We start from the raw sequence: 9,636 nt of genomic DNA on the forward strand, positions 1-9,636 counted from the left end.
TGATGTTAGCATAATCAATTTAAATCATACAAAGCATTGTAATATAAATCCTAAAAAAATGATATAGCTTAAAATGCATATCTTATGTATCCTTATAAGCTATTAGTCAACGAATTGAGTAAGTGGATGCTCCAAGTATGAAGTATCCTATGGTCCCATGTCAATCTCTTGACACAACTCCGCATACACTGGAAGGTCAATAGACATGTCACCACAAAAGGATGAGTCCACCTCGTTCTCAAAGAATTCTTGGACTCCTGTATTTCCATCATTGTTACATGATGCTGGCTCCTCTACATGCTCCAAGCTTTCGGTCGCCTCCACCCCTTGCAATATTGATAGATGATTTTTGATGTCGAAAAGTGCTTAAGCGCCTAAAAATAGCCAAAAATTACAAAATTCGGGGGAAAATAGGCTTCGTCAAAGGCGGCGGTGGCAATCAGTACGATTTTAAGCGGCAATGCCCGGAAAAAAGAGCCAATGGACGGCGGTCAGAGAATTTTCATAATTTTTTGGCATGGCAAACAAGACCCTGGGAGATGCTTGGTAGTGGAGGACTTCAAGACGGACGTCCATGCTTTTTCGGATCCTGAATCGGGTACCAGACAAGGAAGAGGGAGTGCCCAGGAGGCCAAGCCCAAAAAGTCAAGTGGGAATAGCCTTTAGAAAGTCCAAAGGTTATGACCTTTGGGGGCTCCCTTGAGGGAGCCCCCTAAAATTTTTGTGAGAATTGGGGGGAGGGGGGACCTTTTTTTCGCCGCCTGTTGCAGAGAGGGCGCCATTCTTCTATTTGTGGAGGGGGGCCATGGCACCTACAAGCAACCCCCCCAACTGATCTCATGGCTGTTCTACCCTTGATCTATGCTTCCAATCACTGGTCTCCGCTCCTCCATTGGCTACCTGGTTGTGGAGATTTAAAAACTAGTCTTTCTCTCTCCTCCCTCTCTCTCCTGCATAGAGGCAATTCATGTGCAAGGAATCAAGAAGAAGAGGGGCTAAAGAATGCTTGTCTCCGGCTGTGATAAGATTACTCCAAGATGAAGAGGAGGCTGAGGAAAGAGGTTCAGAACTGAAGAATGGTTCTGGTCAGTCTGTGGGCTGCCCATAATAATTATTAAAAAACCTGCAACATGCAAGACACGCAGTATGCTCTAATTTTACAAAGAAATTTGATTGTTTTTGTTGTTTCATAGTCCAAATGTTGTTCATTTGTGATGAATTTTTGTTTGAACCTTGTTTGCATCATGTTTTACGACTATAAATATAGAAATATAGAACCTTAATGATTTAGAGCCGTTATTAATTCTTTAAAACCCGCAAAATGTCATTTTTAATGAAAATTAGTGGTTTTTTCGATTTTGAGTTGGAAAAAAGGAGTGGAAATGGGATAAACTCAGAGAAAATGTTAATTTTTAGTCAAAATAATAAGAAAACACAAATAAATTAGAAAATGCCTATTTTTCATGAATAATACATAGAAAAAAAAGTGAAAAATAGAGAAAATTAAGATTTTTGCGCTTTAAAAAATGAAAAAATAAGATTTATGTCGTGAATGTTTGGAGAGGTTAAAGCATGAGGTCAAGCCTCAGTTTGGCCTTGTCCTTTGTGTTATAGTATGTATTTATTATTTTTTATATACAAAAATGATACAAAACAACCATTTACATCTATGCACCGCAGCAACACCTAAACGGTGAGGGGGGGAGGAAGTTTGTGCGATAATCTAATTGTAAAAATTTTGATTTCCCTTTTTGTGCATAGCATTTAGGGATCATTCCATAATTCAATATAGGTGACTAGTAGCACAGAAGTTCCGATGCTAGTCCCTAAAGCAGCGCAGCACGTAATGCTTAGTTAAAATTCATGAAAGGGTTGTTTTCTGCACCTCACATGGCTGGTTTTTTTATCATAAAATGGTTGTGCACAATCGTCATACACCTTGCATCAAGTATGCCACGTGGTATCTCCTGGAATGCATTGTAATTGATTGATAAACTTTGATTAACGCTGAGAGGACAGGAAACCCAAGCTGTAGGATTAGACGGGTGTTTCTGTTGGGAAAAGTTTTGTGAGGTAAATCAAAATCTCATGGAATGCTGAATTATGAAAGAGTGGATTTTGTGCGAATTTCATATGTGTTAGCGACGCATCTTGGGGCCAATCCTTGAGGTGTAGGAGAGTCTCAATGGAGTCATGGCATTTAGCCAAGAGGTGCTTCCCTATGTGTGTATCACAAGGCATTATGCCAAAATGTTATGGGATCTCCCTCTGAGGTGAAGGGAAGGTGGACGTTGGACTACATATTAGATACAAATGCAAATCGTCATAAGCATTTAGTGCAAAGTGAGTTTTAGATGCTCTTGGCCCGCGAGGCCGTGTGGTGGGGTTGTCTGTCGTATGCATGAGGTCTGGCTAGTGCTATAGCCAGTGCTGGCCCATTTTAGGTCCCATCAGTGGTGCGTCTGCCGTGAGCCGCCAACAAGTGGTGGTTCTCGAATCTAGGGTTTTTAGGAACCAAATAGTTGGTTTATGTTCTATGACAAGGACCGTCAAGACGAAATACAAAAAGCAAAAAGTGCTGAGAGGGCTAGACAGCAGTTGGAGATTGTAAGACGCTATTCTTCTCAAAGGAGCAGCTTGTTACGCATAAGTGGCTGTGGTTCTAGTAACCTAGGTGTTACGAGTAGCTCTTCGAGTGCAAGTGGAAGTCTTGGTACTTCCCTATTTCCAGTTAATCAACCCACAACAAGTGGGGGTGTAGTGTTGCCTACACAAACTCTTGTTGTCAATCCGGTTGTAGCCATGGCACAACCTATCGCAATTCCAGTGTGTACACCGGATTTACCAGCATTAGGAGCACCGTTGCCCATTTTCCATGGGTTAACAGAAGAAGATGGAGAACTCCACATTAAGGAGTTTCAAACGCTTATGTTCAACTATATCAAATCCAAGACGAAGGACACCTAATGATGTTCTTCAACATGATGTTAAAAGGAAGAGTGGTAGTGTGGTATCACAGTCTAGAAGCCAAAACCATAACTAGTAGTGCCCAATTCTTTACGGCTTTCCGTAGGGAGTTTGCCAACCAAAATAAATGTAAATTGCACTATCAAGAAGACCAAAAAAGCTGCAAAAAAGCAAGTCCTATGGTCATACCAAAGCAATGGTAAATACAATGCCAAATAGCCAAAATTTAATGGCCAAAATATGGTCCAAGAACTCCTCAACGTATGCTTACTTTTTGTAGATTTTTTATAATTTTTCCAAGCAAAAATAAACCTTAAAAGATTGCATAGAAGTCTCTTTTTTAAGCCTTCCAAACAATTGATTTGTTATCTACATTGTGTGAACATACAGTAGCTGAAAAAATTTACTAAAATAACCAGTTCAAATGCTTCCTAGTATGAGATAATTTTTTTATATGTGGTCCCAAAAAGAACAAGTTTGTAATTTCTACAATGTAACTGTAGTTTCTTTTCCCAAGTGGTTGAATCTAGACTAGTTTAGAAACATCAAAGATGTGGAAACAACTCCAAAGTATCTAGCTTAATCCTTCCAATGTGAAAAGAGTTTGCAAGAAACCAATTTAGGCAATTAGTAGTGTCAACAGAGCTTTAGGTGAACTAATTTGATTCCAAACTAGTTCAAGTCCTTCAACCAAATTGGAAGGCATTAGGAGAGACTAACTTTTTGAGTCTTAGTTAAAAGACTTCAGGCTTTTGAAAATCCTAATTAACACAAATAGGGGAAAAATTTTCAAAAATAACATGATCCACAAAAGCTTGAAATATAGGTCTAATGTAATCAATGCAAGCAAAAATATACTTCGATATCAAAATGCTAAATTTTGGAGCCTTAGAGCTCTTTAATAATCCACAAACTTCTCAAAAATCCTATCTCTTCTTCTCTCTTATTTTTGACAAAGGTAAGGAGGCCTTTTGCTTATACAAAGAATAACACCCCTACTTTTTCACATGACTTGACTCCTTGCTTCCAAAAAAAAAAGTTGTCCCTGTACTTTTTCACATCAATGTATGAACCAAATCTCTTCTCAAGCACTCCAAAACCCCAATAGATTTTCCTTACTTCTAGCCTTTATTGCCCATCCAAACAATTCAAACTTGTGCTATGTTAGTCCCCAAACTAAGTCTAATGACTCCTTTAGTTGAAGCAGTTGTTTTACTTAAATCAAAGAGCTTGATGATAAGGTTTGCACCTCTTTCAAATTCGGGCAACAAGCATTGGTCTCATGGTAAGCATTGACTCCTCGCTCTAACCACGAGCTCCCAAGGATGATGCTCTAATACCAATTGAGGGAAGTGATGGGATGTGATGTCATGTGCCTCACAAGAGAGAGAGAGAGAGAGAGAGAGAGAGAGAGAGAGAGAGAGAGAGAGAGAGAGAGAGAGAGAGAGAGAGAGAGAGAGAGAGAGAGAGAGAGAGAGAGAGAGAGAGAGAGAGAGAGAGAGAGAGAGAGAGAGAGAGAGAGAGAGAGAGAGAGAGAGAGAGCATACAAAAAGAATTTGTGGGTAATGAACATATTCTTCATTATCTTCAGTTATATATGAATATGCAATGTGTACATATACAAGGGGTGCCCACTCGACCTTTGACTATTGGCCTTTTTCCCAAAATGTTAACAATGGTCTACATAGCATGCCTTGTTGTCAAGAGAAAGAAAAGTAGACTGAATGGTAACTACCAATCTATCAACCTATCTATGAAAGAAGTACGAAGAAGGGTTGCAACTGTAATTAAAAGATATTAGTTAGTCTTGGTAGAAAAATTTGAAAGCTTCTCACACAATTGCTAAGACCCACTGATCGCTTATTTCAAGTGTTTCAAGCCAAGTGCAATGGCTATCTCTCACATAGCCATGTGCACTCTCACACCTACGAGTGTAGTGAGCTTACCTTCGTGCCCGATCGAGTTTCCTCCCCCCTCAAGTTCTCCGGTTGCTCCACGATCCAAGGTGCAAGCTCAAGCAAGCTCGATCCTCAAGCTCCAAGCTCCAAGCTCCATTGTCGTGCGCAAGACAAGAGAAGAGAAAAGAAGAGAAGAAGAAGAGAGGAGAAGATGGAGAGCTTCTCTACCATAGTTCCTCACCCTCACACACTCACTCCCTCACACTCCCTCTCTCAAGCACAAGCAAGAGCAAGAAGAAGAAGAAGAAGAAGAAGAGAGCTAGTTTTGGCCACACATAAGAATGAGCTTCTTTATTCACTTTTTGCATTTTTATACATACCCTACTCCTCTTTGGGTGCCCATCCCTTTTTTACAAGACTAGACCTTTTAGCTTAGGTCATCTTTCCCTATTCCTTTCCTATTTATATTGTTCCTTCACCCATTCATGTCTACATTTACGAATTGCATAGGAGGGAGCCTGGCACTATTTTACAAGGATGTAGGGTGCGCTTTTATATTTAAAATGTGCATTTTTCCTTTTGCACTTGCCTTGGACTTTTGAGTTTGCTTCTTGTAGTTATGGCCCTTTTCCTCCTCTTTTTTCTATTGGACCATCTTTTTCTACTTTTTTCTATGTCTTTTTGATTTTATTTTACTTTCTTTTTAATTTCTTTGCATTGAGTTAACATTATCCCCCTCCTAGCCAAGTGTTAGTCCCATGGAACTTGTTGGTGGGGACTTTTGTGGTTAAAGGTTTTTCATGAGGGTTGATGATGGGGCTTTGGGAAGATTGACTGTGGGGAAGAAGCATAACAAAATGGATGAGAGATTGTAGAAGTCGAGGATAGATTGAGTGGGCAATAGTGGACACCGATATCAATGGTTGATCATACGTTGTCAAATGTACTTGAAAAGGAAAAGGAAGTGCACTACCTGGGGGCATGTCTACCTCACCGTGTAGTGCATGTATTTGTGCTAGTGGAACTAGGAGTTGGATCTTGACCTTGGTGTTGTCCCACACTTGAGGACCCAATTTGTATACAAGGGGAGGTGTTGTGGATGTGACTTAGGGAGATAGGTCTAACCGTAGTGAATGGAAGTTCTCTAGGTGTGTCCTACCCTTGATGTGCCCTAAGTATGTGAAGTGGGGGGGGAGGGGCCAAGGTAGTCCCTAGGTATAGTGCTTGTGATAATCGTAGAGTGTAGACATGCTAATTTCATTGTTGTGTTTCTTTTCTTTTGACTTCTTGTCCTTTTTCTTTTTCTTTTCTTTGCTTTTATTTTTTTTCTCTCTCTTTTCTTTGTCTCTTTTTTTGTAAATTTATAAAGGGAGCACACTAAGAAGCATCCGGTTGATGAGCATGGGCTAGGTTGTGTGACAGCTTGAGGGCTTTTCTTAGAATGCCTTGCTCTGCAGATACCCCTTCATGTTAGCTCTTACATTGAGTAGAGTAGATGACAAAAATGGATGGTTACACATAGTGAAACTACTATCACTTATATCTTCTAAGAGATTCATACAAAATGCTGGCAAGAGGGTGGCTCTCATCATGAGGTGTACCATCACACATCTATCTATCCTAGCATTGATATATAAAAAAAGAGGCAAAAGTCACTCTTCCTCTATAATAGGTTTTTGTTTTAGTAATATTCACAATACGCGGAGGTAGTTACATGTGGTGATGAAGGTGAGATCGAGGCATGAGGAGAAGACTTTGAGGAAACTTGCTATAGATGGATGGAGGTCCCTTTCGGTGAAGATCAAGCTTTCTTCAAGGGTTGAGGCATTTACATTGTAGATCATAGGGAAGTCGTATCTACCATGCACCTCTCGGTTGAAGTCAATTCCAATCCTTCTTGGGTAGGACATATAGGTAGGATCATCTCGTTCATGTTATAAGATGCTACAAAAAGTGATCCAAGCCTCTAAGCTAGAGTCCTAGATGTTCTTGTACCAGCTAGGCTATGCCTCATATCCCTCCACCCTCTGGGGTACCTCCATTGCCTTATCTTCCTAGTATTCTATAGGTTTCTATTGGCACCTCATGGGGTGCCTCATCCGTTCATCTATCCATCTCCTTTCTAGCCTTGCTAAAAGCTTAATGATATCCTCCACCACTCTGGGAGATAATACTCTATCCAATGCATAAGGGAAGGTGAAGGAGAACTCGAAGGGATGGCCACGTTTTTCCATTGCTCCCACACTGCAAGTTTCCAGCCCCAATTGATAGGGTTGCACTCCTCACTTTGAGGGATGGCCACTTGTGGAACTTGAAGTCTTGGCTTGGAGTTTTTTACAGGTGAATTCCACTTGTTCTTTGTGTTTGTGCCTCATTTCCACCATTTGTTTAGGTGGCCTAGCTTGCTCTCTCCCTACTCTTCTAGTTAAACTTGTGGTTGCAAAGGGGGAACTTGGTTCCTACACTTGCTCTTCCTCTTATTGGTCTAGTTTAGAATTAGGCCCCTCTTCTTGGACCGGATTTGTTGGCTCTTGTTGAGGTGGTTGCATTTGCTATTATGGCTCCCGAAGCCTTAACAAGGTGAGTTCTTGTGAGGTTAAGCCAGTTGAGATTAGGTGGATGCTTTGCTTCTTTATACCCAAGCTAGTGCTAGGCGTGGGTACCTTGGCATGGAGTCCATGTTGTAGTGCCCTCTTTAACAATTCTAGTTTTATTTTTAGTTTTTCCAATGTTTCCTCTCCTCTTGACTATGTGACATTCAACACTGTGCTAAAAAATGTGTGTTGTTACTCCAACATTCATGTCTCCATAGTTATGGTTTTGCTTTCCACAAGGAGGCATTCATTCTCGAAATGGGCCAGCTTGTAAGCTAAGTCTTTGACTCTTGTCTTCATTCCTAGCTGCCCATTCCTCAGCTTTTTCCTTCATCTGCTCTAGCTCTTGATTTTGGTACTGGGCTAGGGTGGTGATCACCTACTTTTGTTCCTGCCACAAGAAGGTGTGTATTTATTACTGCTTCTAGTTTTTGCATTCTACATGTTCCTTTAGTATGGGTTGCTCATGGAGAGCTGATTGAAGCTGGTTGTGTAGCTCCACCAGCTTCTTTGTGGTCTCCTCATCTGTTTGGGTCCTTGCCACCTATAGCTCTATCCTTGCCACTTCTCTTTGCCTCTTCAACTCCTTTATTTCTATCTCTCGACACATGTTTTCCATGGACTTGAAAGTGCACATGTTTTCTAGGGAAATGTGATTCTGTCTTTCTTGATTGTAAAAATCCTTTAGACTCTCCTCTCCTTCCCTTGCCTTTAGGGTCTCTTTTAGTGCAACTATCTCCCTGTTTATCATGGTGAACACCCTTTCTTGTTCTACCCTGTAGGCTGCAAAGGAAATCTTCTCTTCTTCAAGCTCATGGGGGACTCGCTAGTAGTAATAAGGAGACGTCACCTGCGTGCAAGAAATATATGAAAATACATGTTATCTACCCCCTATTTATGGGACCTTACCTTATAAAATGTACCTTTCTTCCCTTAAATAACCCCCCTCCCTTACACTCACTTGGTACTATATGGTAAACCCTAGTGGACCCCTCGGGTTCAAGCTCTACAAGCATGACCTTTTTCTCCTTTTTTTCCTTGTTGAGTTTGCTTTGGAGCTCTTTTTACTAGTTCATCCTAATCTTTAGTATTGCACATGATTGAAGGTATTGAAGTGGCTAACACTTCTCATCAGGTTACCTTTGGTCCTTGGCATGATTCTGCATTCAGCTGTTATTGGCCTATTTGTTCTTGCAAGGGGGGATCCTTCGCTAGGTACATGCGCAAACTCTTGTACTTTTCTAGCTAAGTACTGCACCCAGTCCATAATGTTGCTTATGTTGACTGCCCCTTCCACAATCCCCTGTGTTGGGGTGATTGTAGGTAGTATAACCATGACTGGTGGGATTGGGTGTAGAGAGGCTTTACCCTTGCCTTCCACCACCGGTCTTGGTCCTACCTCTTCAGCTACTGTGCTCATGCTCAGCATGTCCTCTCATGTTGGGCTCATCATTGCCAATTCCTGAGATGGGGAAGGCTGCTCCACTGATCTCCAAATGGCCAAGGTGATCTCGTCCTCCTCCCATTGTCTCAATTGTTCTTCCTCCTCTTCTTGTTTCTTCCTATGCTCTTCTTCTAGTCTTTTTGATTCCTCCTCCACCCTTCGCAGCTCTCTATTTTCCTCAGAGGTGGATCGAGTTCTTCTTATGGGGATTTTAAGAGTGATCTTTTTCCTTCCCCCCTTGGCTCAACAACTCCGAGCCTTCCTACTCACTAATTGTCCTCAAGCTCAAGGCTTCTTGATGTTGAGAGGGTCCATTAGTCTCCTTTTCATTAGCAAATCTTTCTATATTGTCCTATTATTCCTTGTGGAATTTGTCCTCCCTTTGTTATGCTGCTAAAATTAAGATAGTTGGGCTTGTTGGGGTGGGAAAGTGATGCTCCTCTTGGGATAGGTGAAAGCTCTAGGGTCTCCTCTACTACTACTTCGCTTTCCACCTCCCCTAGAGCTTCTTGATGAATGATCACCGTTAATACTCCTCCAAAGCCTATGGTTGATGCCTTGGATGCCAAGCCTATGGTTGAAGCCTTGGAGGCAAGTTTTTTCCTCTCTCTGACTCCACTATGGTAGATGGAGATTCCCCTCCCACTACCCTTGGTGCGGTTGGCTAGTACCCTTGCTGATGCATGTATTGTCTTCCAAATGTAGGTGTTTCAATTCACTTCATCTAGGGCAT

This window comes from Lygodium microphyllum, chromosome 23 (genome assembly GCF_053477565.2).
Source record: "Lygodium microphyllum isolate KBCC chromosome 23, Lygodium_microphyllum_v1.1.10, whole genome shotgun sequence".
NCBI lineage: Eukaryota > Viridiplantae > Streptophyta > Polypodiopsida > Schizaeales > Lygodiaceae > Lygodium > Lygodium microphyllum.